At 42.7% G+C, this 27,952-nt stretch overlaps 1 pseudogene across 1 annotated transcript in view; it reads right to left on the reverse strand.

Moving 5' to 3' along the window:
- The window catches only part of LOC143844162 (uncharacterized), a 39,878-nt pseudogene extending 15,638 nt beyond the window's left edge, over positions 1–24,240 (reverse strand). The window contains exons 1-3 of the transcript XR_013233831.1: positions 23,817–24,240; positions 13,900–13,969; positions 9,482–9,639 (exon numbers count right to left, since the gene is read on the reverse strand). The product of XR_013233831.1 is annotated as an uncharacterized LOC143844162 (transcript). The remainder of the gene's footprint in view (positions 1–9,481; positions 9,640–13,899; positions 13,970–23,816) is intronic.
- Between the last annotated feature and the right edge of the window lie 3,712 nt (positions 24,241–27,952).

Below are 27,952 nucleotides of genomic sequence, written 5' to 3' on the forward strand. Positions count from 1 at the left end.
GGCTTGAAAAAGAATAATCAAGATGATGAAAGGAAAAACATACTGTTAGGGACAGAGTTCAAATATTTTGCATTGCCAGGCGGAGACAAGTCTTTCAATTACTTTTCACACATATAATTAGATGTCTTCAACATAGAATTCCCTAGTCCATGCTGTAACTGCAAAATGTACAAGACATTTTTTAAAAATCCAAAAATCTGCTGTACAAAAATAGAACAGTTCTTTGTAGAATTTACAGACAAATGTTGAAATTACAGGAAAGTGAGATGACTTGAATTTAGAGTTCTCTCTGTAGGAGACAGCAATTAAAACTCCATAGTTTCCATTGCAATAGAAAGAAACTAGGGCCCAAGTTACATGGGATCATGGCTGACATATGGTTTACAACACAGAACAACCATAAAAACACACAAGATGGTGTCTCAGTGGTTTTGGCAATCTTCTTGATGGCCCTTCATTGTTTTTATAGGCAGCTCTGACCAAAGTCTGCCCTGGAAAATTGAGTTTTTTGGCCTTGCTAGTGCAAAGAAAAGGGAACCTGATGAATCTCTGTGAAAGGAAAATGCAGGGAGTTTGGATTCAGAGAGAGTTAGAGTGATGGGTAAACAGCCACTGCTGGGGTTTTCGGAGCTATGTTGCCTGTCACTTCACCAAGCTGGCTCTCAGTCACAATAAATATTTGACTGATTGACCTGAAATGGGTTGTGGGTCTGCTTCCCTATAGGAGTGCCTCTTTGCTTCTACCAGTGCTGTACTTGTATAAAACAAGTACCACAAGGATGACATCTCCAGTGCTGTCTCCTGAGAGAACCAAAGCATGTAAGTACAAACCCATGGAATTTTTCACCACAACACTGATTGAAAAGCAGTGTTTCCCTATTACAGCATTACTTTTTCCTATACCAATATGTCCCCTGAGACTTGGAAATCCCCTGAAATTATATAGTAACTCATCTCCAGGTGACAGAGATCAGTTCCCCTGGAAAAAATGGATGCTTTGGAGGGTGGATTCCATAGCATTACGCTCTACTGAGGTCCCTCCGCACCCGAAATTCTGCCTACTCCAGGCTCCACCTTCAGAGTCTTCAGGTATTTCCCAACCTAGAGTGGGACCTGGAGATCCCCCAGTTTTACAGCTTATCTACAAGCAACAGAGATCACTTCCTCTGGAGAAAATGGCTGCTTTGGAGGGTGGACTCCATAACATTATACTCCTTTGTGGTCCCTCCTTGCCCACTCCACTCCCAAAGTATCCAGGTATTTCCCAACCCAGAGCTAGTAATCCTAAATGAGGATGACTAAGTCACTTTAGTCTGCTGGGCCCCTGCCTCACAGACTGGCACACTGTTTTTCCACAACCAGTTGTACTGTTCATAGTCTAGGCTTGTGCCAAAGCCAGGCCCTGTAAAAACCTGAAGACACTGCTGGGAATAACTCCATCTTGGACCCCTCCTTTTCAGCTTGTCCTTCACTATACATTGGGAATCACAGGTACCGCTTGACTTCCCAATGATGGGAATTGCTTTCCTCCTTCCCTCCCACCCTACTGTATTGCTGATTCAGGGGCCTGGCTAAAATCTGTTTGCCCAGGGGCTCCTAACCAAACCTCTTTGCCTCTCACATATGACTCATGCTTGGCCCCTCTGCCAGGGAAAATCTCATCTCCAAACTCAGCAACTAGACCTATTGAGACATGATGGCTCCCTTTCTTAGACCCATTAACTCCTTTGTCTAAGCCCATCAATGCCCATCTCTGGACCTGGCCAGGACATTGCCCAACATCCTGCTCCATGTAAAATACCGTGGAGCTGACCTGGGTTACATCATGTAGCCCCCTCCCCCAAAACATATATAAAACATATATAAACACCTTGTGCTTTCTGTTTCGGAACCCATTAGGAACACTCTTCACGCTGGTTCGTGTTGCTCTCTGCCTCTCTACTCTTCAAGACTGGTAATTATACTGAAACCTCTTTTCCCACTCTGTTTTTCCCTATACAACTGATTGCTAGTGTGCTAAATATATTTTTGTCTATTTTAGTATTTTCCTTCCAATGAAGGAAGCTCTACCTTAGAGCTGGGATCAATAAAGAGCTGAAATGAACTTCGAGTGTCCTGGTACCTAAATCCACGGATTGAACATCTTCCCATTATCGCAATTTTTCTGAAAGTTTTATCCCATGTTGATCTGAAAAAAGCCAATCTGGATCAAAATCCTGGAGTGGAAAAGCTCTAGTTAGAAAGAATCTCTAGTAGCAGGGCTCAGCAAAACCTCTGCTTGAGAGCCAAACTACGTGTTCCTGCTTTGAAAGAGTTGGGTCTGAGTTCTCCATTTTAGCAGCATGCAGAGGAAATAAGTCCTTGGGAGGAGAGGCAGGAGTCTCCCCCCTCCCCGTGGTGCGATTCTGAGCCTGCTTGATCTCTCCTTTTCTAAAGAATCTGTTCCACACAACTGCTGTATAGCTGCAGGGAACGCAAGTATCTTTAAAAAGAATAATGTGGAATTTGGCCCCAAGTCCCTGGAGAGCTGCCATCATTCAGAGCTGATGAGACTGTGCTAGATAGACAAAGAATAATAAAAATAACAACAACTTTATTTCCATAACCTGCCTTCCCAGCGGGCTCAAGGCAGATAACAACAAGAGGTATACAAATAACTGACTTATTGTGACAGAAGGCAAATTCAAATGCTTCTACTTCCCACCCACCCCAGGAATTGACAATGCTATCTTAAGCAAAGTTGAACCTTTCATTGGAGTCATGGGTTATATAGGAAGGACTGCAGTTGCATGTAACTGTATAGCAGCAACTATATCTATTTACCAGATTTGTATCTCACCTTTCTGTGCTTACAAGGACTACCAAGACACCTACCAATTTAAAACATATGTGAGAAAAATCACATTTAAAAAACATAAAAAAACAATCCCCCAAATACACATCATTAAAACAAGAGCCAGTTTGGTGTAGTGGTTAGGAGTGTGGACTTCTAATCTGGCATGTCAGGTTCGATTCTGCACTACCCCACATGCAGCCAGCTGGGTAATCTTGGGCTCACCATGGCACTGATAAAGCTGTTCTGACCGAGCAGTGATATCAGGGCCCTCTCAGCCTCACCCACCTCACAGGGTGTCTGTTGTGGAGAGAGGAAAGGGAAGGTGATTGTAAACCGCTTTGAGCCTCCTTTGGCTAGAGAAAAGCAGCATATAAGGACCAACTCTTCTTCTTCTTTAAAATACATATGAAACATTAAAACAGAAATTAAAGTATTGGCTAGGATGGGGGAATCAGTGAGGGAATATCAGACAAAATATGAGGAAGAAGAAGAGATGGTTTTTATACCCTGATTTTCACTACCCAAAGGAGTCCCAAGGTGGCTTAGAAACACCTTTCCCTTCCTTTCTCTACAATAGGCACCCTATGAAGTAGGTGGGGCTGAGAGAACCCTGCAAGAACAGCTCTAAGAGAACTGTGACGGGCCCAAGGTCAACCATCTGGCTGCATGTAGAGGAGGAGTGGGGAATCAAACCTGGTTGACCACTCTTTAACCGCTACACAGCACTAGTTCTCAGGTGGTGAGAGAAGGGAAGAGATGAATCTCTTGAGAGCTCCAGAGCTTTAGTGCCATGACAGAGAAGACCATCTCCTGATTTACCACCTCCCTGCTCAGAAAGCAGGTCTCAAACCATATAGGGGTCTGCATCAACACCTTGAATTGTGTCCAGATATAACCTGGGAGTCAATGTAGATGGGCCAAGACTGGAGCGATAGGATCCCTACAAGATACTTCAGCAAAATTCCCGGAAACTGAAGTTTCCAACAAGTCCAGCCCAAATCTCTGGATGACCTCAGCTGAAAACGGAAAGCCACTGAAAGGTCACGGAGAAATAAGAGGTACACTCCCTCTGTCCATCTCTCAGCACAAGTCATCTACCAGGGCAACCAAGGCTGTTTCAGTCCCACAACCAAGCCTAAACCTAGATTGGAAGGGATCTAAACAACATACCTCTTCTGGAAAAGCTTGGAGTCATCCGGCTTTCATGTTTCACAATAGCAGTCGTTCAAAACTAGATTGTCTTGTCCATACAGGAAAATCCACTTCCAAACGATTTTGATAGCACAATAATGCAATAGCCAATGATGTGTGGAGATAGCTTTAGACCAGCCATTCTCAATCTTTTTTTGACCATGGCTCGTTTAAGAGCTCTTCTCAGGTTCCAGGGCCCCCTGCAGAAGGCTGGCTACTTGCACAATGAGCTAGGCTCAAAAAGGTCTAAGCTAAGAGTGAACTATCTATACTTGACACACCCCGTCTTCTATGTATTGTATGTAAGACAGATTTCTAGCACATTCAACCAAAAGAAACACGAGTTCATTTTTTTCTGGAATTTATTAATTCAAGCACATACAAAAGAACAGATGACATGGTTGCTTTTTCTTTCCCTTGACAAAAGTCGCACTTTTTAGCAATTAATGGTGCCATATGTGACAAAAAGGGTAATTCATCAGTTCAATTGCCAGGGTCCCCCATAAACCCCTTTGGGTTCTCCTCACATTTTTCAATCTGAGGTCCCCTTCAAGTGTTCCAAGGCTCCTGGGGCACCATATAGCCCCTGTTGAGAATAGCTGCTTTAGATATACAGAACCATAAGTTTGCTTAGTGATGCAGCAATGCCCTTCCCTCATATTTCATCTGAACCATTAGTTAGTAACACTAATATTTGGGGAAAACCCCGGTGGGTGGAGCGTATCCAAGGTGCGGAGAGTGTCCCGAATTGATTTCTGGCTGGCTGGACATGCTCCACAAAGCTGGCCGCACCCTGATTGGGCTGGCCCCTGGAGGGTCCTACCTCCCTAGGTGGCTGCACGTCTCTCCGCTAGCCTTACCGTGCACAAGTCTGGCTGCTGGGGGGGGGGGAGCATGTCTGCAGTGTCCTTCCCAGCACTACCCTCACCCCAGGCCTGCCCACACCCCGCTGTCTCCACCATCGCCATGCCCGCCTTCCCTACCATGGACACCGGACTCCAGCCCCGACTTTGGGTTGCCCACCATCCACCGGTGTTCCTCTGACCAACAGTAGGCTGCCATTTTGTGCCCCACTGTAGTGCCCGTTGCATTCTTTGATGCAACGGGCGTTGTAGCTAATACATTAAATAATCCAATTCTTAGGCACTGCTTTATACAAGTGCAATGAAACCTTCTACCACCTGCTTGGACAAGGGAACAGTTCGACAACACTCCTTATGCTGAACGACTCTGTTCTTGGCAGCTCAGTCAAGCTCACATGCTACTTCACTGTCCCAAACTCTCATTGGAATGGCAGTTATATCTTACTCCATTATTGGAGTAAGATATAACTGATGTGCTGCTGATTTATTTTCTTCTTGTGGATAAATCCCACAGATTTCCACTTCTGTAGCTCTTTATTGTACAGCTTCTTCTTCTTCATTAAATTTCTATACTGCCCTCCCAGTATGGCTCAAGGTAGTGTACAAGATGAGTTAAAATTAACAATAATTAAAAACCAGCAGTACACAATACACCAACAATTTAAAATATAAAACAAATAAAAACATAAGTATCAAATTAGAAGGATCCAGAAATTTACTGCCCATAAGTTTCCAGACTAGGTGTCATTCAGTGGGGGTGTTTTGGGAAACCTTTAAATTTTATTTTTACTTTTGTTGTTGTTGGTGAAAACACTTTTTCCTTTTGTTTTTATAGACGCTTCTTATGCCATTAAAGTTGTTTGAATTTGATTTTGATACAGCAATGATGATGGAGGCCAGGCCTGTGGTTCCAGTAACATGTTTCCCTGCAGCATCTGTGAACAATTTCCATGTTGTTCAATAGACGGCGATTATATCATGGCACAAAAATGAACACCTGCACTATAAGCTTGGCATGTTATTGCCAGCCTATTATCCTTCCGGTACTAATCCAAGCTGAAAACAGCAAGCGGGTCTTGTGGCCCTTGCACATTCCCTGCATACTCATTTGAAATGCTTTGCCTTGTTGACTTCGATCATTTCCTGGGAGGCTGTTTCTGCAGGGGACCCTGAGGTAGGGCACATCTGAGAAACATTCCTTGGCTGCAAACAAATGTCCCTTAGGCCAGGGGTAGTCAATTGCTGGCAGGGGCTTATGGGAATTGTAGTCCATGAACATCTGGAGGACCGCAGGTTGACTACCCCTGCCTTAGGCAGTTTCAGATCATTACTGAGGTTTCCTTGTGCCATGCAGAAAAAAACTTTTCTCTGATGGCCAGCCTATAGAGTTTCTTGCAATCATATCCCATAACTGCCTTATCCAAGTTAAGCTATACTGAACTTCTTGTCCATCATTGGGAAATCATCACTAGCTGCAAGACTTCATCAGGCTGCATTTAGCAACAATTGAAACAATGAGAATGAGGTCAGAAACACATCCCAAATTGGATGGGAATATGCATCTTAAAGATATAAGAATTCTCCTGCAGGATATGGTCTCTCTAGTCCAGCATGCTGTTTGCTACTGATATCTATGAACAGTCATAAGTAGAGCATGGATAGCCTTCCCATGGTAGTTCTTGCACAATCTGGTTCTCAGTTTCAGAAGGTAGAAATGGTCTCAGAGGTGTATTTCCTCTGAACACAGAGGAGTCGTTTCATTATTATAGCTTACTGGTGTTGAAATTCTTCGTTGGTGTGTCCCACCCATGCATACAGCCATCTAAGGGGACAGTAATCTTATTATATATTGCACCATTGATTCCTAAGCTTTCCAAACAAATGGCAAGCCTTGCCAAAGCTGAGACTGTCCCTTTTCCTTTTCTGCTATGGTCAGAGAGTTTTCCTTTTCTGCTATAGTCCACGGGCTGTTGCCTTCTGTTTTGAAGGTTTGCTTGCTATGTTACGGAGGAAAGCACAGCGAAGAAGGACCTAAGTCCTGCCTTACCATCAGAAATAGCGCCATCTGCTGTACTCCATACCAGTTGGGTGTCAGCATTTTCTGTGCCAGACTGACCTTTTGTTTTTGCTTGGTGCCATCACCAAGAAAGCTCTGGAGAGCAATGTCAGTGGACATAGCCCCTGTAGTATATCCCTTTAGACTGACAGAGGGATCTTCAGCCTGAGAGTGGGGATGTCTAAGCAGTGGGTGATGGGCAGATTGTTGATGTGAGAGATCGAGATATTATGACTAGCAACGTTATGTTTTTATTACTGTTTTGGATTGAGAAGTAATGTCCCTAGTCTATTAGGTCTGTTTCCAGATAGTTTTGTTCAGAATGTGTAGGGTTTTGCCTAAAGGAATATTGTATTTGAGTATGAAATATGTTGGAAGATCTGTACTGTGCATGTTTCAAAACATATGAAGAATATCCAATGATGGCATGAGAGGAGATGTTTATTGGCATTGTGGTTTGGAGTGCCAGTTTCTAATCTGGCAAGCTGGGGTTGATTCCCCGCTCCTCCACATGCAACCAGTTGGGTGACTGTGGGCTCATCACAGTCCTGATAGAGCTGTTCTCGCAGAGCAGTAACATCAGGGCTCTCTCAGCCCTACCTACCTCACAGGGTGTTTGTTGTGAGGAGAGGAAAGGGAAGGCAATATAAGAACCAACTCTCCTCCTCCTCCTCCTATGGTTAGAGTGAAGGTCCTGATATTTTTCAAATAGTTTCCTTTAGTTTCCTTATGCAAGGCTAATAGTATCCATCTTGACGGGAAACACTGCATTGGGATAGCACTGAATGAGAAGGACCCTACTAAGATGCATGCAATTGATCTTCCTTGAGAACAAATCCTAAGCATTGAACTTCCTCCCAGACCCATTGCACTTTCTCTTCACTGACTTTATAGCTGCAAAATGACAGATGGTTAAGAGTCATGACAGATGCTGCATGGAGGGCTGATTTGCTCTCAGACACCAGTAACAGGTCATCAACATACAGTAGCAGGGTGCACTGGGGTAAGTCCAGGATTCCTAAGTCTTTGCTCAGGGCAGCAGCAAAAACAGTGGGACTGTTTTTATATCCCTGGGGTAATTGGGTCCATGTTAGTTTACTTTTCCACCCAGTCTTGACCAGAACATCATTTCTGTTGGGATCTATGGTAGTGGTAGGATCTGTGAAAACCTTCTCCGACCAATTATCATGCCCTCTCCTGACTCTCTGATATTCCTTGTCTGCAACCACTAAAACCTGCTGTTTACCTTCTCCGGACAGCAAGGCTGTCAGCAGTGTCTGAAGGTCTGCAATGGGTGTAGGGCGATGGGTAGCAGAAATCAACTGAACCAATTCAACATAAGACTGGGAGGATTCCCGATAGGTTGGAAATCTATTTCACCAACTGAATAAGGCATTAGTCATGAAAGGAGTGCGAAAGTCAACCAACCCATTACTTGAAGCTACTTGGTGCAAGGGCATTATTGTGGTTCCCCCTGTCCTGAGCCCAGTGTGTTTTGTGATGGGCGTCATGGATTCAAGGTTCTTCTTGAAGGTTCTGGGCAATTCTTCTAGTTTCCTCATCCACAACTTCATTGTCTGAGCTATCCTTGCGGCCTTTGCTCAAAGAAGGTAAGGTGTCTGGGGATCCTCCTGAACAAGGAGATGATGCTATCGGGAAAGTTTGAGATGACAACGATGCTGGGGTGTCCTTGGACCCCCATGACTGAGGGGTTGAAGCTACTAGGGAATCCTGAGGTGGGGGATCACATCGGAGATGGTGGTAGATTAGGTTGTAAAGTGGCAGAAAAATCATCCTCTACCTCCTCTGGGGGCAGAGGCGGTGGATAGAGCTTCTTGTCCTTTTAGTATTTAACAATAATCAGGCAGTACGGGGTTTATGAGCAACTTCCAAACCATGTTGTTTGGCCAAATGGGGTTTCCCCCATAGTCCCCAAAACAGGAACATGTAAAGTTTTTTGCTATCCTTCCTGTCCTAGTCATAAAAAGGTCCAGTTGGAAAAGGTCCAAGTTGGGGGCCATTTGGCTTTTTCCTCCAAATTATATTGTGGCCACATGATTTTACAAAGGAAAACCATTTTCTTTTTGGATAGTCCTCCAGTTTCTTAGATCTCTAGTTTTTCAAAACACACTCTAATGGCCCTCCTGGGGGCACTTAGTTTTCCTCCCATCCTCACAACTCAGGAGCATTTGTCAGTGGGGCTGGTTGACCCTTCCTTTGTCTTAACCTAGGCTATCTCCCTACCTGGCAGTGCTCCCCTAAAACCAGATTTCCATGACTCTCAAACAATCCAACAAAACAGACACAGATGAGATGAACCTGGAAAACAGAGTGAGGGGTCCCTTAATCTTGATACAGGAAGGGAAAGACAAACAACTAGAACTTAGTCCATCTCTAACAGCTGTCTTGCAACAGGACAGAATCATAGATCCATACTCGCTTCATAGGCAATTCTCCATCTCAGTCACACACCACTCAACAGCCATGGATACACACTCCCCCTGCCGTCCCTTTTTAATTTGCAGGAATGCTCACCCTTTGATGCTGGAGATCAGCCTCATTCTCCTCTGTAAAGATTTTTATGCAGGCATTCAGTCCCGGTTTCTTGGAGTCTGCCAACGGAGCACTGGCGAGGTCCCACCAATGAAAACAGGTTGGGTGCGCACTACAGGAAACGTTGCTAGTCCCACATCAATTTTCTCCTGAGACAAATGCCGAAGGCCAGGCTACACTAATGTGTGTTGCCCCCTGAAGGGAATTGACACCCCTCGACCTAAGGGCGGGTGAGGAGTCCCCGTTTGGGCACCAGAAATGTTGCACCACATTCTCTTCCCTAGTCTCAATCAGGAAGGAGGCAAGGTCTAAAAAAACCCACCATATTTTATTGGCCAAGACAAGTTATGCCAGACAGGTCTCCTCTCCACCAAGAGCAGAGAGAAAATGCTGTAATGAACACTGCCAGACAGAAGGTTAACCATAATGGTTAACCTCTTGAGTTAACCATAAACTACAATATAAGTCAGACTGGGTTAAACGTGAGCCATGACATAAGCCAGACCTCTTACTACTTTCCTAGTAATGCATTTAAATCATCTATCATCTACTGACAAATGCATTTACTTTATCATTATGTACCTTTTACTATAACATATGGCATTATCAATCCTCTTCTAACAACAACTCTCACTATATCATATAGTATCATGAATCCACTTGCATTTCATTCTGACATTCAGGGGGCCTTCTGTGGTTAGTGAAGACCTGCTTATCTATAGTGAGCCATTAGCTTATCTGAGAAGGCTTCCAGCCCAGAGGCCTATGTTTACATGAAGCCTTTTACCTGAAAGAAAGCTGAAAGGCTGAATAACATAGCATCTATAAGTCCCCTGCTTTTAGATGCTGACTTCCAAAAAGCATATGACAGTAATACAAATGTCTACTATTCAGTATCACAAATATCTATTATTTTAAGATAATATTCTCAGACCCTTCAGGTGGAGGGAGGATATGTGCAGCGGCACCACATTAAGAATGATAACAAATTAATCCAGATCAGCTTGACAATTTATGTGGTTCTCATCTCTCCCACCCCACATGAGTTCTGCAATAGATAGATAGATAGATAGATAGATAGATAGATAGATAGATAGATAGATAGATAGATAGATAGATAGATAGATTGCAAGCCATCGCATAGTATTTAAGGAGAATAATCTATGCACATGTCGGAAGGGAAACACTAGGCTACTGTCTGACCCCCAAATTTAATCACTCAGTATTCATGCTCGTACCACTCAGGAATAGGTCTATCATTACTGACTGCTTTTAGAGAAAAACAATGAAGCAGTGTGAAATGTGACTTTTCACCATCCACAAATTCTAGTAAATGTCTTCAAAATTGCTTTAAAAAAATCCCCTCCCTTCTCTTGCAATAGCTTTATTGATTCATAATGCATAATAGGGAGGGCACAAACATCTCTGTGAGCTTAGCTGGAATAAAGTGAGACTTGCTCTCTGGCAGAGGAATGCTAGCCAAAGTTCCACCCATCTAAGCTTTTATTTTGTATTTATTTATCCTTACATTTCTATCCCGCCACTCCCACAAGGGGTCGCGGTGGCTCACAATAAAAAAAACCCAATACATAAAATCCCAATGCCTAAAAACCCCAATAAAAACTTATCAAAACCAATAATTAATCTACATAGAACAATCCAAGCACGGCGGTAAAAACTGGGGGAAAGAATCCCCTTCCTACCAACACTAACCGTGGGATGGATGGGGGCTGATGACCTCAGTCTGCCTAGTGGCCCCGCTAGATTTTAAAAAGCAGGGCAAGGCAGGGGGGGCCCAGATGTACTCTTGCGCACCGACCTCAACTGTAAACCTGGTGGAAGAGCTCCATCTTACAGGCCCTGTGGAACGCTGAAAGCTCCCGTAGGGCCCACAGCTCCAACACGGCTGCCTTCTGAAACTATCTTCAATAGAAGTGTGTAACTTTGGTTAGGACTGCTCTATTAATATCTTAGAAGTGTTGTTGTGTGAACCAAGTGAATACCATTTAAATGCAAAACCAGGGGTTTTGTATCACACTGGCACAACAGCTGGCTAACTCTATTTTCTCTGCCTTCTTTTTTCCTCTTTGAGCTTATAACAGAACAGAATATCACAGCCCCACTGCTGAATTGTCCCATGTCCCCAGATGTCAAGAAGATCCAAGGCCTCCTTATGCCACCATGCAAGATACAACACAGCAATATCTTCTTCGTGGGAGAGCCAATGATTAAGAGTGCTGAAATTTGTCATATGTTTTCCGCATCTCAGTCAGAAAGAGGCATTGAGACATTAATATGAATATAGCAGCCTTTCTCAACAATTTACCACTGAGAACCCCCTGAAACATTCTTCAGGTTTTGAGAAACCCCAGAAGTGGCACAATCATGCAGAGCATGGTTGGGAAGCTTAGCTGTGTACCCACCAACTCCAGGTCCATCACTGGCCATTTTTGAAGGGGTGGGTAGGTCAACATGACCATATATGGTTATATCTCCTGATTTGTCATTCATTCATTCATTCATTCATTCATTCATTCATTCATTGGCTTTATTACCCACTGCTCTCAATAAATATTGTGTGGCAGGTTACAATAAAAATAAAACCCCCAATACAGAACCATTAAAAAATCCAATAATCCATATTAAAATAATACCCTGGTGGTGAGCAAATAAAAAAAGAGATTGACCCCCAGCTATTCCCCCCCCCCTCTGTTCCCTTGCCCGCAGTGCCTCAGGGGAAGAAACTCTCCAGGGGTGTCAGCTCTGTCTTGCAGCCCCTGCAGGAACTGCGCCAACTCCATCAGGGCCATTCCATAACTCACGGAAGACTTGCAGACATGGAAATGGCCTCAGCCCTGGCATCGACCTGGTGGAATGCTTTCCCAAGTGAGATCAGGGCTCTACAGGATGTGAAACAACTTTGTGGGGCCTGCAAAACAGAGCTGTTCCATCAAGCCTATGGCTGAGACCTACAGAACACCATCAGTAGGTGGCCGCCCTACATGAGTGACAACCATCTGTACATTACCTAGTTAATAACATCACAACACTTTAACCCAGCACCACCAGGGGAGGCAGTGAGCTATAATTTCAATGTATATTAGATTTTAATGTTTAAAATGTTTTAACTCTTGTGTTATTGTTTGGTATATATTGTTTATTATTATATTGTTTAAGATCACTGAAATTGTGTTACTTAGATTATTGTTGTTGTTGTATTTGTTTATGTTATATTAATTCATTCCATGTATCCCCCCATGTTGTATGTAAACCGCCCTGAGCCATATGGAAGGGCAGTATAGAAATGAAATAAATAAATACATAAATAGTATATTGTAAGCCACCTTGAGCCCTCCAAGAAGGGTGACATAAATGCGAAAATATATAAGAAAGAAAAAGGCATATGTGACACTCCCAGCAATGTGGCAAAGTGACTTCTAGCGTACACAGGAAGTGACATCATGTCAGCAACATCTAGGCAACACTCTGATATTTGGACAAAAACTACTGTAGAATCCATTTTTATCATTGAGTTTTTGCCCAAATACATTGCTCCAATACCATGGTGAGATGACATAACTTTCTATGAGACCACAAATGATGTCACCATGTTGCTGCTGACTTCACTTGGATCTTCCTTTTTCTCCTGGGAAGTCCCTCTCACCCTCCAATGGTTTCCAGGAGGGACCTGGCCACACCAGCTGATGTATACCAAAGCTAAATGCTCATTGAAGATGCACACATTGCTCCATTCCCACAAAATGGTGGCGGTGCATACTGGAGGATAACACAGGATGTCACTGTTACTTATGCATCCTGGACCAGAAAGCCCAGCCCTGTTTCACCAAAGAATCCTAGAATCATTGAATTATAAGGGACTTCCAGGATCATCCAATCCCATGTACAATGCAGGAATCTCACAGCTACCTGCCCACTCACAGGGACCCCAATTCCAGGCCCAGATGAAATCCCTGAGAAAAAAAACAGAATTCCTGGCCAGTCTGGCTTGGAAGAAATTTGCCTACTGATCCCAAAGTAGTGATCAGCATTCCCCTGGGCATGCCAGAAAGGGCCACAAGAGCCAAGCACCAACACAATCCCTTCTGTCCACCCCTTCACAATCTGTCTCAGTTCACAGAACGAACATTTGTCAGATGCTATCTAGACTCTGCTTAAAAACTTCCATGAGTTTTTAGCATTTATCCACAACCGTGAAAACTGGAAACACTTGTCCTTTTTTAATGACTTAAGTCTGAGTTTTGCAGGAAATCCAGACAGCTTTTAATTCTGTGAAAGACTGTCTTTCATTCTACCAGGCAGATGCTCAGCCTTTCTAGTCACAGTAGACATTTGGCCTCCATTTACAAACTTTCTCGCAGAACTCCCAAGAGTCTACATACCTGTTATAACAGTTAAAGTGGAGTCATCCTTGGCAGTGTCATCAAGTGCTTGCATAATTTCGTCATACATCTGGACAAAAGGAGAAATGGGAAAGTGGTGGGAGGAAGGAGAATAGTTGATCTTGTACTACCTAAATACCGTAGTCAGAACAGTGTGTTTTAATGGCTATGAGCAACAGACACTAATCTGTATTTGTATGCTAATTGATTGCTATTCACAGGTCTTATCAAACACCTTAATCCCGGCTTTCTCAACCAGGGTTTCGTGAAACTTTGTGTTTTCTTGATGACCCTGGAAGGGTTTCCCAAATGTGTGGGAGTTAATCAATCAATCAATTAATTAATGATTAGTAAAATGTTAAACATTATCAGGTGTTATGACCATATATGGTCACGTTGACCCCCCCTCCCAAAATGGCCAATGATGGGCTGGGAGGGGGTGGGAAGGGGAGGGTCTGCTTCCCAACCATGACCACACCACTTCTTGGGCTTCTTGAACCTTGAAGAATGTTTACCTGAAGAATCGTTAAAAAGTCGAGAAAGGCTGCCTTGATCTAATCTCTCCTATAATCACCAAGTAACTTACACATCTTGACTCTAACTAGCCCTTTCTGGCAAGTACCTATTACCCCCTCCTCTAGCAAGTATTTGAACTCCTATATATTACGGAACACGGATATCTCGAATGTTGATATGTGGGTCTAATAATACTTAGCACTCAAATCGCCCATTTCTAATGTTCGAATGTTAACCAGTTATCTTTCCATTCTGTGGCCTTTCTGTTCAGAACTGACATATGCGATTTCTTTCCGTCAGTAAATCGAGTTTTATTGCACGGAGGAGGCTGACAGAGTGTTACAAGCATAATCATATATCAGGAGAACAGTCGTTTGGCCCTTGTCAAAGCAAACCAATTTGTCACAGCTTAACAGAGTGAACTGCACACGGTCTTCCTGAGTGTTTGCAGTTTGTTCCGAGTATTGTGCCACCCATGTCTATACCTGCCATTCAAGGAAAAACAACAATGCAAACCACATTTGGGGCAATGGCCTGCTTCACATCAAGGAAGGAGCCTTCCAGGGAGTTTATGCATGCAGAGATGCCAGTCCCCAGTTGGGACTGTGGAATGCCCTGGTTTTACAGCTCATCTGGAGGTGACAGAGATCAGTTCCCCTGGAGAAAATGGCTGCCTTGGAGGATAAGCTCCATAGCATTATACTCCACTGAGGTCCCTCCCCCGCCCCAATTCTCCTCCACTCCCAGCTCCCCCCCCCCCAAGTCTCCAGGTATTCCTCAACCCAAAGCTGACAACCCTGAGGAGACTTTGAACAGTCTGTATACCACATGGGCAATATGCTGACATATCCCTAAAATCCAGCAACTGAAACGGGAAAGCATTAAATGCTTGCTTTAACGCTGAGGTTTCCTTTCTCATGGGCCATTTGAGAACTGCTTCAAAGAATAATCCAGAGGAATCCTGGATGCTTGATTTTCATCTCCTTAGTAGTTTGTGAATCGGAGCCAGCCAATAATTATTATATAGCAAAGGGACTTTAAACATATTTGGGGGTTCCTGGAATGGTCCTTGAATTATAATTTCAACTAGTACTTTAACATAGCAAACCTTATTTTATTGAGTAATAGCATTGTCAGTTCTGGGTTAGGAAAATAGCTGGTGATTTTGGGGGTGGAGCCTGAGAAGGCCAGGGTTTGTGGGGTGAAGGATATAAAACGATTGAGCCCACTTTTCAAAGCATGCATCACTTTCTCACAGAAGCAGCAGAACAGCATGTGCAGCACTGAGCCCTGCTGGGGACCAAAAGTGATCAATGGAATTTATTTCGAACCATTTCACTCCCCAGAAACTTGTAACTGCCCCAAACCCAAATAATAAGTGGCACCATTCCTCTGAAATCAGATTTGAAAAGAATGGCAGAAATTGGCTTCCAGAAATCTCTAAAACAGGGGGTTGGACTAGATGACCCTGGAGGTTCCTCCCAACTCTATGATTCTATGAATGCCTAGATTGTCATTACCTGGTGATCAAGTAATACAACCAGCTAATTACTGCCCTGCGGAACTGGTCCTGAAATTGTTGGGCTTGCACAAACAATCGGAAATGGGTGGCAGATAGCTTGCCTCACGCTCATAAAATGAAGATATAAAATCTTCTTACAGTCTCTGGGGTGCTTCTGAAGGTGAAAGCAGCCATGATTGGGGAACATTAGAACTGCACTAAACCAAGAGAAATCAAATGGAAAGCTTTGTCATCCGGACAAAACCAGCTATTTAGAATCCAGTCTCTCTCCCATCATGCCTGACTTTCGCTAGAATGTCCCTTGAGCCTTGTAGCTTTCAGTCCCACATTATTGGGGGGATTTATGAAAAAGCACGAAACAAACAAACTACAGAAATGCTAATTCTGTTAAGAAAATAATGAGATTGTGGTCGGTTCTTGGGAGGTTACAGCAAGTGAACTGGAAATAAAATAAAACAGGTTGCAGAGGGATTCTCATTGCTGTGGACTGATGTTGTTTCAAAGTGTATGTATGCATGTACATGCATGCTGATACATGTGGAAATATGAACTTCTGTCCAAAATAAAAAGCATCTTATTTATTTCCATTTCTATTCTTTCTCAGAAAAGAGCTGCAGGATTTTTTCCCAATAGGGCACAGAAACAGTTTGCAGATTATTTTAAAACCTACTGAAATATCCTAATTAAGGTTCTATTGATTTACTAAGATGTTGCCGCTTCAGAGCAAGAGGGTGGTGGTAATGCCTCATGTGCAGAATCCTAATCGGCAACCAAGGTTGTTTCGAATGTCATGGATTCTGAGGCTGTTTGCTGAATCAAGCATTCTTGATTGCACAGGCATCATAACCCCCGTGTTTTCTTCACACAGGTTAGTAAGAAGCTCAAGTCTACTTTCTTGTGTATAAAGTAGATCTAATTTATATTTAGATCTACCATAAGGAAGGCCGAGCGTCAAAGAATTGAGGTTTTTGAACTCTGGTGCTGGAGAAGACTCTTGCGAGTCCCTTGGACTGCAAGGCGAACAAACCGGTCAGTCCTAGAGGAGATCAGCCCTGACTGCTCCTTAGAAGGCCAGATCCTGAAGATGAAACTCAAATACTTTAGCCACCTCATGAGAAGGAAGGACTCCCTGGAGAAGAGCCTAATGCTGGGAGAGACTGAGGGCAAAAGAAGAACAGGACAACAGAGAATGAGGTGGCTGGATGGAGTCCCTGAAGCGGTAGGTGCAAACTTAAATGGACTCCAGGGAATGGTAGAGGACAGGAAGGCCTGGAGGATCATTGTCCATGGGGTCGTGATGGGTTGGACACAACTTCACACCTAACAACAACAATTTATATTTTATTTCTGTAGCTTGGTAGCCAACAGAAACCTAATTCCCACGGCTTCTGGTCACTATGTGATGGGGTGCTAATAACCCCGTTATTATTCAGATCCCTCTTGACTGACTCATGGGCAACAGTAACAGATGTAACCAGGCCATCCAGACAACCAGCATTGTCAGCTGTTGCTCGGAGACAGTGATTCCACTCTTATTGTAAAAAACAAAACAAAATTCTTAATATCTAATTGGTATCTTTCCACCCATAATTTAAACTCATAATTTAAACATATTATCATGAATAGGGATTTGCATAAACTGGCTCACAAGTCAAAAATTCAGCACAAACCTGGGCTGGTTAAGGACTTTTTTCCTGTATGGCTGTTAGGGTCATTTAAAGCTACAGCTGAGTAGTGCGGGTATACAGCTGATCTGTTGGGTTTAAATGACTGTACTTGGTAAAGCTATTGAAGTGCCACTTCAAATCAGTTCTAGAAGCTTTCCTTTCAGGAAGGCCATGCATGGGCTTTACAAGTCAGAATCATTGGACTGTGGGCAGAACCATCTCAGTTAAAGGCTGAAATTCCCTCCCTAGCACAACACAACAAGGGTTTTTACAATAAAGGGGGAGGAGAACACAAAATTTGTGAAAGTTTTTGTTGGCTTTTATGTTCGATTCTCCCCCTATTGATTGTTTTGATTTTATTCTTTACTAACAGTTTTATATTTTTCGTATTCTTTGACTTGTTGCAAGCTGCTTTGATTTTAGCTTCAAGAAAGGGAGGGAAGGGTATCATTATTTTAAATGAGAAAATAAGTGCATGTAAATCTATCTCCCAAATCTCTGGTATATAAATCGCATGAAAGAGATTCACGATGAGCGGCTGGTCTCCTGGAACATATAGTCAAACCTTGGCTCAGATTCTAAATTGCATATGTGCCATCAGATGTTCGCACACTTGTGAATTTAACCATTGACCACCCAACAAGCAGCAGTATACCAAGGACAGGGCATTTATCTGCTTTCACTGCAGAAGATAAGGGGGTGCATTGTCATACTGCAAAATGAATTCCAGACAAAGAGAACCCGGTGAGATGAAGATCTCAGGACTGCATCAGAGAGACAATTGGACTAAAAGTTCCTTCTCAGTTCCAAATTTCTGAATTGTCAGTGTTGTGTTGAGCTTGAGGTCTGAGACAAGATCCAAGCAGATCTGTAACTGACCAATCGGTTTGAATCAATTAATGCTAATCTAGCCAATCAGTTTAAACCAATCAATGCTAATCCAGCCAATTGCACACATGGGTGGGGAGACCTACTATCTGTGTATATAAATTAGGGTTTTCTTAAGGGTTTCTCAGTCTTGTTGTCTCCTGTTACATGTACTCACTGCTGAAATCACTAATAAAGAGCTGTTTGTTTTCTCAGTAGCCTGGCGTTCTTCCTACAAACCCACATATTTTACAGTCTGGCAGGGTTTAGTAGGCTACAGAGCCTTGAAAACATGGCCAGGAGGCAGCTGCAAGTCAGTTTCAGGGCACAGGAGTTGTGCAGAGAAGTACAGCTGTTGACTACAGTTTGGCTCTGGGGGCTGAGAGCAAGCTCTTCTCCTCCATTAGAACCATTATCAGGTTCAGTACTCAAGCTCCTGCCAGGGTAGGATTAGAAATAGGCTGTATCCCCGTGGGGAACATATTTCAGTGTGGGCTCTGCCCTGCCACTGAAAGGTGTCCCCATGGGAGACACATTTCATCAGGGCACCTGGTCCCTCGCTGAAATGTGTCCTGCTGGGAACACAGCAGTGGCAAACAGGTTCCGCTGTGTGTGTGGAGGGCAGTGGGTTTTTTCATTTTTGCTGGTTGAGATGCAATCCTGCAAAAAAAAAAAAAATCCTGGTCCACCTTGTGGGGCAGCAAAATGGACTGGGGCCTTTTTTTTTTGCCTCCTCTAGGCCACCATAGGATGTGCCTGCTGTAGGACAGGTCCCATTGCCCCTCCCTCCCCGAGAGTGAAAGGGACATGCATTCTCCCACACTCCCTTAGCCTGGAGCAAATGAGGGCCCAGTCTGTGGCAGGCCCAAGAGGGGGCTGGCCCAGTGGCTGCATCATATGGAAATGGGGATTAGCCCCACTTCCATATGAGTCCCTCTCGGTCTTTTCTGCCTGTGTAGAATTGACCACTGAGAAGTAAACCTGGTTTCTGATCTGACCCAATATTGTACTTCTATCAACCTATAAATCTATATATCAAAATATAGATAGATATAGGTATTAGAAACAAATATTAAGTTAGCACAATGCAAAGGCATTCTCTTCATGTGGATGCAAGCTACTTTTGAGTAAATGTGCTTAGGATCGGTGCTGCAATCTCCCCAAGAAATCTCTTTGTCCTTGTTTTTCTGCCTATTTGCGGTTGTCTTCCTTCTCAAAAAAGAAGCTTGTAGCTCCATCCCCTGAAGGTGTTTTCTCAGAAGTAAATCCCACTGAGCTCTGGAAAGCTTTGCCAAGTAACAATGCATAAGATGGAGCTCTTAGAGGGGATATGTATGTGTGTGTGTGTGTGGGGGGTGATTAAAGCGGCAAGAAGTATTTTCCCTCCCCTCCCTGCCAGTTGTATTGAGAGACTCTGCTCCCGGTGATCTGCTCCCGGTGTCAGGCTAGGGATGCCGCTGCCATCAGGGGCTGTTTTGCAGAAGCAATGGGAGATCGTGGAGACCTTACAGATGTCAGGGATTCCTGGGGGAACTGATTCTGTCATGAAGGTCACCAAAGCAGCTGGTTCATTGCCCAAGAATGCCAAGATCTATTTTCTCACTTGTAAATTAGCAGGTGTGAGCTTCCAGCGAACATTGGCGGTTGTGATGGTACTGAGGAAAAAAGCAAGCTAAATTTGCATAGGTTCATGCTGTTCTGCCATACACAGATGCCAGAAACAGATAAGCCAGATAAAAAAGATAGGTCAGATAACTGAATCTACCCCGAAGGACTTTTTTGCTCAGCTAATACAAACAGATTGATGATTACTGGCCCTTGAGAGTTATGTTTGGCCTCAGCCAGGGTCTCCATCTGGTGGAACGAGCTCCCAGATGAGTTGCAGGCCCTTCAGGAGCTAGCCCGGTTTCGAAGGGCCTGGAAGACGGTGCTCTTCCTTCAGGAATTTGGTTGGGGCGATTGACTAGAAACATCTTGGCTCCCTCCTGCAGTGATCTCCCCTGGATGTGGCAATTACTAGATACTGTTGGATTGGAAACTGCTTGATACTATATTGCCAATGGAATTTTAAGGAATGGTTTTAACTTTTTTCCTAATTAATCTATGACTGTAAAATTGTTTTTATTCTGTAATTCTTTTAATGTTGTTAACTGCCCCGAGCTTGCTTGCTGGGAGGGGCAGCATATAAATCCAATGACGGACAGACGGACGGGTGGACGGACGGACGGACGGGCGGGCAGACGGGCGGGCGGGCGGACGGACGTACAGACAGACAGACAGATAGATAGATGTAGAATCCTGGAGATTCCTACAAATATAGTGTTGGATCCTCTGGAGATGTTCTCCTCTGAAAGATCCTTCTTCAGGACAAGGCTGTTTCTGCTGGAGGAAAGCATCTCCACCTGCTGAGTGGATCCATGGGATCCCTGTCAAGCTGTAAAATATAGTTAAAACCAGATGCAACACTTGTCTTAGTGTTTCTTCTTCATTTTAAAATGGTTGCATAGTTTATTGTATTTACAATAATTAACATAGGCTTTGTATGTACGTATAAAGTGTTCCACCCACTTATTACAGATGAACCTATCTGTATTTTGTTTTCTTTGAGCTAATGATCTGTTAACAAGCCTCCGAAAGGATCTTGTGACTTTACTGGTGAATTCCTCAATCAGGTCAGCCCAAGATTGTTGGACCCCGTGGTATTTCTTGTGCCAAAGAAGGATCCTATTGTCTACACACTGAATTAAGATATACTGTTTGTGTAGTAACGTTATTAGATTTCTCAGATTTATACTAGTCCTTCTTCACTTGCCTCCTGCTATTTTGACATTCCGCATCAAACCAAACCTTTTTGTTTTTCCATTTGGATTTATTGCTACCCCTCTTCACCAATAAAGGTTACATTTGATCTAGCATCTCCTGGAATTCCCTTGAAATCTCTTGGACAGAGGTAGAATTCATTCCTATTTATGAGCATTTCTTCAGAATAAAGTAAGTGAGCCACTTCCTCCTTGACCTTACCATTCCATCACCTTGGTATCAGGGGAAATGGTGACTCAGAAACAGTATTTAACTCCTCAGGGACCTGTTTTGCTTTACTATCCAGCTACCAAAAAACAGGAAAATGATAACTAATAATGGATTCATATTCTTTAAAATTAGTTATCTTAAAAAAAACAATGAAAACAACACTAAATTTATCATACTAGAACCATTTTTAGAAACAAATGTAAAATCTGCAGGGCCATCCACTATATTATTACCATTGACCAAAACCCAACCTATGAATATCTGAATATTTTCTAAGTGAGAATACTCCTTGTAAACAATCGCTTATCATAAGCTCCTGACTGAGCATTAAAATCCCCGGCCAATAATATGGGGGCCACAGGATAATCATTCCTCATATACTCCAGAGATATATCAAAATTGAACCGTATCTCATCCAAACTACCAGCAGTTAAACTGAGAGGAAAATAAGCATTTATGATCACCCTATTAAAGGGGAAAGCTTCCAAATATAGAACCATGGCACTAATTCCCATGGGCCATCTGAGTTATTTTTATGTCCAGGGATTTAGCGATCAGCCAGGCGAGGCGTGCATTAGGCTGCCCCACAGTACCCAAAGCAGGAAGATAAAAGGAATTAAAGCTCTGAATTTCAAAAAACAAAACAAAACAAAACAACAACAACAAAACACCCTTAACCCTGGTCTCTTGCAGAAGCAATACATGGACTGACAATAGAAGATCAAGGACTTCATGCTGTGATTTGTTCTGTGATGCTCTGTGACCAGCCTGTGATGTTCCAAGATAACATTTTCATATTTTCTTCCTATGTCTATATGGGCATCTATCCTACTTAGCAGTGGGGTATGTGTAGATTTAAGGGATTGCACCTTATCAATGTTAGCTATAAGGACAATTAAATCTGCCAACAACTAAAAGGTATCAGTTTGCATTGCTGTCTCCTCTTAGCAGATCACTGGTGGTTCTTCCTAAAACTATTTGGCCGTCAGTAAGACTCAAGAGATTCAAGGAAGCTCCCGGACCGTTTATGCACTGGAGGTTTCATGCCGAGCTGCAGGCTGGAGTTTTAGTCCTGGCAGATTGCCCCACTTATTCCTGCACCCACATGGGGGAGCATTTGGCTCGGTGCTCCTCATCTACCCCTGATTTTTGCTCCTGCACAGGAGCTGGGCGAGTGAAGTTCCCAGTGCATAAACGGTCCCAGAGGAGATCCGAGCCCTGTTAAAGCTAGTTGACTTTTTGGGCTCCAGTTAACTTGTCTAGCCTTTTTACAACCCAGGCAGGCAAAACACAGTCCTGTTTTTGTTTTCTGGAGGTGAGGAGTGAATGGGGAAAGAGGAGGAGAACAGATTAAAGCAGCCTTCTTCCAATCATCCAGATGTGCATGCTGCTTGTTTTAAAGTCTACCGTTCACACACAAGCACTCTTTGAGTTTCAGGTACTATGTTCAGCCTCTCACAAATCCACCCAGACATAAATAGAGTCCAGACCACAAATGAATCCCAAAAGGTGGCAGAATGCTGTATCATTCTGGTGTTTCTCCATAACAATGTAGAAGCGTTACTTTTGTATTAAAAAGCATCTGTGTTGTGGCATTACCACTTAGAAACACAGAAGTTCCTTTTTAAAAATATATATTTATTTCGGGGCTGGGGAGAGTGAAAGTTCAGTCCCTAGAGAACTGCTGTGCTGTGATTGGTGGTTTACTGTGATTGACAAGCCAAGGAGTGGGAGAAGAAGTTTATTTTGTTTTCCCTTGCAGCCTCATTGGGAGGCAAAAAGACACAATGGGGCAGGGGGAAAACGCTGGAGGTGTCTCCTGTATGCAGGGCTGCAAACGTGAGGTTTACCATCCTGCGTTTGCAAGCAGAAGGCCACGCAAGTTTTACTCCTCTGTGCAGAAATGGTCCTTAAATTTAGAATAAATGTTGTATGTCACCCATAATTAAAAGTATAATAGTCAGTACCTGAATACTTGCATGGGTTAACTTCATTCTTGAACACTGTAGTTTTTATTCATGCACAGTGGGGGATGAGACACTGAGCATTCAGCACTTATTGTATGTATGGAATTGACTTATATACATAAAGAGAACACTTTCCACCACTTAACTTTTATAGAACAAAATAAATGTCCACAGGACAGAAATACGGGTACTGCTTTCTGTGCAAAACACTTTCAGCTATAATGTACTTAATAATCCATCCTCCCCTATGTCCCTCTGAGAAGCAAATATTTCAGAGAGAGATTCTTTTTAATACTACTATTGTTTAGATTTTTCCCCCAAGCACTAATCTTTCTGAATTACACTTACCTTGTTCAGTAATCTGTTATGCCATTGTGATTGGTCTTCATTTTCCAAGTGCTTCACTTATCTGTTTGCAGCTACTGGAGCAAAGAGATAAAGCGGCAATTCTAGTATTTATTCTTTGCTGCTCAGGTCACTGATGAAGCTCTACCCGGTGGAGCTCTTACCTGACAGGTTTCTTTTTAATGCTCAGAGTTTCACATGCATTGTTTTTATAATTCTTACAATTGTTCTATACGGTAGACTATAAGGTAGACTAGTGGCTATTTAGGGCATTTCCGCACATCGGTAAAAATAGCCTTACACCAACTGAATGGCGTAGCCCCTAATACCTAAGAAAAAGGTTAGAAATGCTCCAGCTGTAACTGTCTGCCTATTCATTGCTCCAGGCTGTTCTCCATTTTTAAAAAGCACTTCCTGTCAAACCCAAAAGAAGAACCAGTAAAGCCTGTGTTTCGCCTGCAACTGCTTCCTCAGTGGACCTAAACTGAAAACAAGTGCCTAATGGCCTCTAGATAAAATTCATTTCTAATAGTGATCTTTGTGGTTTTTATTACAGACTAACATCTCCTAAAGCATGTAAAGGACTGCCTACTCCTTTCTGACAATGGAGAAAATTAAGCCAAGAGGCTTGGATTCAACTCCATGCTCCACCCTGAAATGCACTGGGTGACCCTGGTCTAATCTAGCACTACCAATCTACAGGTGGGGCCTAGGGTTCTCCTATTCGTATGACTACCTCCAGACTACAGAGATCAATTCCAATTCACAAAATCGCTGCTTTGAAAGATGGACTGTATGGTATTATAATGAGTCAAAGTCTCGCCCATAAACAATCCCTGCCCTCTTTAGGCTCCATGCCTAAAATGCCCAAGAATTTCCCAATCCAGGAATGGCAATTTTAGGCCAACCAATCTCACTCAGCCTAACCTACATCACAGAGCTTTCATGATGATAAAAGGGAGAGAGACACTCCCCTAACCTCTTTGGAAGAAGGGCAGGATCAAAATGTCATGAATCTTTCCTATAAAGTAGCTGCTATGAAGCTAAGTTTTTGAAATACCTAGTTGAAGGATTAAAAGGACCAAGTCACCATGTGTCATCCATGCTGAGAACCATGTTCAAGGAGTTCTGTGATGGGAACTTAATCTCCAGCCACTCATGAACCCACCTAAATTTCTCCACGTACTGTATACATACAGTTTTCTCAATCTGAGCCAATCCCGGGAAGTTTTGCCTCAAAGGGAAGACTTCAGTGTAGCCATTGGTAAGCATAAACACTGAACTAGATGGATACTGATTTAATATATGACTCAGTTCAAGGCAATTTGTTGGAAAGAAGGTCAACCGGAATCCAAGAGTTTCCTTTGAGGGTACAAAGTTGAAAGTTGGCTTTGGTTAAGTTCAATTGAGGTCTAAGTTTAAATGCCATTAATCAAACTTAAGCTGTTGTTACAGGATTCCTGCCTTAGGCCTTAATTCTTCACAAGCTCTGAATCTGACCTGTCTTAATATAAGCTGCACTTCCTGTCTTAAAACATAATTTTCATTTAAAAGTAATAAACTACATATTACAGAACTATTTCTTAAAAACATTAATCTGCTATTTTATAATTTAAAAAACAGGGGGGAAACCCAAATCTTTTTCTAAAAGGCAACTTTTAAGAAAAAGAAGAGGGAAGAAAAGATCCATAATGTTACATCCTCATGATATCATGTCACATGCCACATACTGCATTCTAAATGTTTTCCAGTCTATGAATTTGCAGTTTACAGTTTATAACTCAGTTAATTCTTTCCATCTCATTTTACTGTTCAATACAGTCTAATTTAGACTCAGTTTTCTTCTGAAGTCTGATGTTAATCCGTTGTTCATCAGATATGTGTTTTGCTATTGCCACATATTCAGCCATTTTGTTTGACCAGTCCACAAGATTTGGTGGAATTTCTTTTTTGCCATCTTGAAGCATATAGAATCTTTGCACCTTATGCTCCTGTCTTTGTGTGAGCTACTTAACTCAGTTGGGTCTGAATGCTTCATGGCTAAGTCTCCTTCATGCTTACAGAGCTGGATATTCAGTTTCTTTGTATATATAATAGTATTTTTGTGTAGTATTTTGATTGCCTTTTTATTGTTGCACATAATGTGCAGACCCTGCAGAAAAAGAAGCAGCAAAAAAAATTATAAGTGGCTAATTAACTAATTTTTCTCATTTATCTCATTATAATAACCTCAGACCTCTGCATTTGATAGTGTTTAATTGAAGGTCAGAGGAGATGAATAACACTGCAATAATTTCTCATTGATTATTCACCAGCAAAACTAGCTCATTAATTAAGAACCCGTCAAATCTGACTTTTGGGAAGAGAAGGAAATGATGAGAAGTCAATGACTGATTCTGCACCAGTGGCGCAACTCCAGGTTGCCACTGGTGCAATGCTGCAGAGCTGCACGTTCCCATCGTGGGGGTGGGAGACCCCCCTGGTCAGCTATGTGGCTCCATGGCACTGACAGGGGCATCTGGTGTCTCTGCAGAAGAAGAAGAGTTGGTTCTTATATGCCGCTATTCTCTACCCGAAGGAGGCTCAAAGCGGTTTACAGTTGCCTTCCCTTTCCTCTCCCCACAACAGACACCCTGTAAGGTGGTTGAGGGTGAGACAGCCCTGATATCACTGCTCAATCAGAGCAGTTTTATCAGTGCTGTGGCGAGCCTAAGGTCACCCAGCTGGCTGCATGTGGGGGAGTGCAGAATCGAAACCGGCATGCCAGATTAGAAGTCCGCACTCCTAACCACTACACCAAACTAGCCACTGCACAGGGCCAGGCTGGAAGGCCCACAGATCGCAACCACTCTGGGCTGGGGCCAGGAAGGCGGCAGTGTCATGCACAATCAGAGATTAGCCCTGCTGCCCTGCCACCACCACCTTGAACCTCCTGGCCCATGCATAATCGGTTACTGAGTCCTACTTTCATGCTTGTTCTGAGGCCTTCACTGTCAGAAGAGACAAGCCAGCCTATGGGTCAGGCTGACTTTTTTTAAGTTAAAGAAATAAGCACACAAAGTAGTATACAATATACAAGAAAGTTGGCAAGCTCTCCAAATATGAGGCTCTATGATGGGATCTCTTAAAGTATTTAAAGAGAATGGCAGCTCAAGAATGGGCAATATATCACTATCTAATATTACTCCAATCTGATAGATCCATTTCCGGAGCTCCTTTGCAGAGTTTCCGTACCTAATTAGATCATCAGGGATTAAATATCACAAGGCAATATTATTTATGCACTCTGAGTAAGTTCTATCACTATCAGAAGCTAATTTTAAACTCTGGCAACTGAGAGTTCTTTTTCTGTGCATTTCACCCAATATTTAAGGGTGATTAGCTTAACCCACACTCTTATACATGATAATTCAAATTCAGCCCTCGTAAGGGGCACTGGAAATCCACTGGAGATTGGTCAGAATAGGACCTTTTGTGTTCTATTCATAATTATTTTGAGAATGTTCTATTCATAATCTTTTATTTGAGAATGCTTTTCTCCTTTCTTAAGCTCTTTTTCCACTCTTAATTTTCTGTCTACATTGGGATCATTCCAGGTCCAGCTGTAGCTAATTACTAGCACCTTTCACGGACATTTAATCTTGTTGTCTGTGTTTTTTTCTTAAAGTCAACAGCTCTGAAAGAAAAAAAAAACTTACTTTGAAGAGGCTCTGACGAGGTAAAAATGAACTAATATTGCATTATTTGTCTCTCTATTTTGTATTTTATTTATTATTATTGCTGTATGGTAGAAAAAACTATTTATTTTGTTTTTGTAAAATATTCTTGAAGAAGACTCTAACAAGTTGAAACTGATCATTACTGGGGATCACATTTTTTTGGACTTCTTTTTTACATGATTTGTTGCTTCATTGGGCTGCTACCAGTTTTGTACAAGATGTCCATATTTTATAGAGAAAATCTTCCCTGGAGCAATGCTGATGTATTAGCCCCTAAAACAATGAGCTGATGAGATCTCCAGTGTTTAAGAAACAATTTTGGGAAACATGCAATGGGTTTGCCTGAAGAAGGACAATGCTCCGGGTAAAACTTTGATGGGACCACAAGAGATAGACAATGTCTAGAATTGCTTTACCTGA

Source organism: Paroedura picta, chromosome 9 (assembly GCF_049243985.1).
Source record: "Paroedura picta isolate Pp20150507F chromosome 9, Ppicta_v3.0, whole genome shotgun sequence".
Taxonomy (NCBI): domain Eukaryota; kingdom Metazoa; phylum Chordata; class Lepidosauria; order Squamata; family Gekkonidae; genus Paroedura; species Paroedura picta.